This window comes from Pygocentrus nattereri, chromosome 7, assembly GCF_015220715.1.
Source record: "Pygocentrus nattereri isolate fPygNat1 chromosome 7, fPygNat1.pri, whole genome shotgun sequence".
In the NCBI taxonomy this organism is placed as follows: Eukaryota; Metazoa; Chordata; class Actinopteri; order Characiformes; family Serrasalmidae; genus Pygocentrus; species Pygocentrus nattereri.
In genome coordinates, this window is record NC_051217.1 from 38,924,858 (window position 1) to 38,927,374 (window position 2,517).

At 39.3% G+C, this 2,517-nt stretch overlaps 1 protein-coding gene across 1 annotated transcript in view; it reads right to left on the bottom strand.

Moving 5' to 3' along the window:
- Positions 1-1,416, bottom strand: part of kcnab1a (potassium voltage-gated channel, shaker-related subfamily, beta member 1 a) — a 245,703-nt gene extending 244,287 nt beyond the window's left edge. The window contains exon 1 of the mRNA XM_017715430.2: positions 1,322-1,416. The gene's annotated coding sequence lies outside the window, so the exon portion shown is untranslated. The remainder of the gene's footprint in view (positions 1-1,321) is intronic.
- Between the last annotated feature and the right edge of the window lie 1,101 nt (positions 1,417-2,517).

Consider the following 2,517-nt stretch of genomic DNA (forward strand, 5'->3'; position numbering starts at 1 on the left):
TCTAATAATAATACTCTCAGCAGGTCAGTCTAGCAGGTCAGTCTAGCAGGTCAGTCTAGCAGGTCAGTCTAAACGCAGCATGAGGTTTTGTTTTATACATTAAAATGTTGACTCTTTCTATTTCCAGAAGAAAAAGACTGACAGAAGAAAAAGAAAAGATGGATGAAAGAAATTAACGTTTATGTTGTAATTAAGACCACTTAAAATCAAACATATACTACTTAATTACATTTAACCCTTAATAATAATAATAATGTGAAAATAAGACTGCAAGAAGACAGGCGGAGTTTCAGCAACGTGTTTTCATGTTTTATAATGTTTTATAAACGTGTCTCTGAAGAGTGGAGTGACATGACAAAGAAGCAGAACCCGATTGTCTCTCTTGTGTGTATTCAAAGTGCTGATTGGCTCCTTTGGAGTCCAAAAATGCAGACAGACAATTTAAAAAACGCCTCACACAATGTTAAGAGGTTGTAAGTGAATTAAAATGTTCAATAGACCCTCATAATTCCATTATAAATATTGTGGATATTTGTAAAAACCTTTTTTGGTGTCTTGCACGCGCCTCTCCTCTATAAATGTGGGCAAACATGCTCTACTGTAAAACGACGTCTCAGGCGCCAGGCAGAACATTTTTAGAGCTTTTAGAGAACAATAAACTCTTCAGACGTCTGGTTCCCATCACCAACACGGTGAGCAGCTCTGAAGCGGTAAGCTTCCCTAGAATGATGCATTTCGCATGAAAGCACTCATGAGTTCACTTCTTAACCATTTGTGCATAATTTGGACCATTTATGGGGTTTTTTTTTTAAATGTTGAAAATTTGGTGGAAGAACAATAAAAAAATAAATAAATAAAAAACAGAACTGAGAACTAAATAGCTGCACACACACGTTACTTGAACCTTGCAGCACGACATGGACATAAACATGTCATATGCAGTCTTATAACAGTGTCGCGTTATCATCACAATTGTCATGACAGATGTCAAAATGTTTGATGTCCTGATGGCTAACAAGTGTCCGTAGCACAGTGTGTGACATGACCTGTCATGACAGCTTATATTGTGGCATTATTATAGCATTATGACGACTCTACGGACTATTAACAGTAATGCTAACATATGACATGTTTATGGCATGGTTATGTCAATGCTATGTCAATGAAGTTGACACAGCAACCCCCTACAAACCCCTCCCTCTAATGCAGTCATATGTTCATATTGTGGTTACCAAGCTAGACGTGCAGTCCCCACCGTGACTTGATCTACTAATTCATTCGCCATTAGCTGGTAATACTGACAGTGTTATTACAAACTTACCTCTGTTGTTGAGGTCGCTGGTGTTTGTCCTTCTTTACTTGGTCACTCAGTGTTTGTATGGCCATTTGACTTCTCTGCTACCAGAATATTCTAACACTTTGACCACACACACACACACACACACACACAGCAGTGCTCCTCAGGCATGCCAGGCCCTCCCTTACAAAGAGTGTGTTGTTACACATCCAATTATAGAACAATATCATCACACAGCTAAAGTGGCAAGCAGCACCGTGAAAGAGAAACACATACGTGGAAATAAACCTCTGTTTACTTCACACTTGGAATACATTAAGTGTTGCTAGGACATTAAGTCGACTGAGCCGTGCGCCACAGCTCTTAGTTCTCCTCGAACCTGCAATCTTCTCGAACTCTTCATTACGCTGCTCCAGCACTGACATACGTTCAGCTCTATAGTAAAACAGTGTCTCAGACATCAGGCAGCATATCGCTGTCGTCAGGAGAAAACCTCGTATCTCCAAAATGCTGACTTTACAGGAGAAGGAGAAAACATGCATCACTTTTAATGTAAGTCAATGGAACCAGAATTTTTGTCCAAGTCATTTTGGGCCGTTTCTTTTGGTCCGTTTGTCATAAAGTTTACACACAATGTAAAGGACAACAGGCGTTTTCAAACTATGTCAAAAACTGAAAAACGATACACCATAAACTCTTCAGACGTTTGGTCTCTTTGGTCCTATCACCACTACTTTAAACAATTCTAAGGGCGTGGGTAAAATAAGGCCTCGCCTATGACTAAAACGCTGTGTTTCGCTAGTGACTTGAAAACGTGGACGAGATTATTATTTAGCTAGAAACTCTCTTGTCAAATAGCATTAGGCGTCGTGTCATGCGTTATTCGGAATTGGTTCTAAGTCAGATTTGTAAATGCACTTCTTATTATCAGTAGAAAAATAGCACCTCTGACATTCTGGTAGTGTCAATTTTAGGCCATTTTCGTCAAATTTGAGCATGACTCAAAAGCGATAGCCAGGACATGACTAGCAAACACAGCTTGGAACAGTTGTACACACATAAAATCATTAAAATGCAAAAAAAAAAAAAGCATTTTAGTAACAATTTTCAAACATTTGGAACCCATTAACATCAAAACTATGGGATCTAACTGATCACCATGTGGCCATGAGGGACAGGGATGCAGCCTCACTTCCTGCTCTAAAATGCTGGGGTGTGGC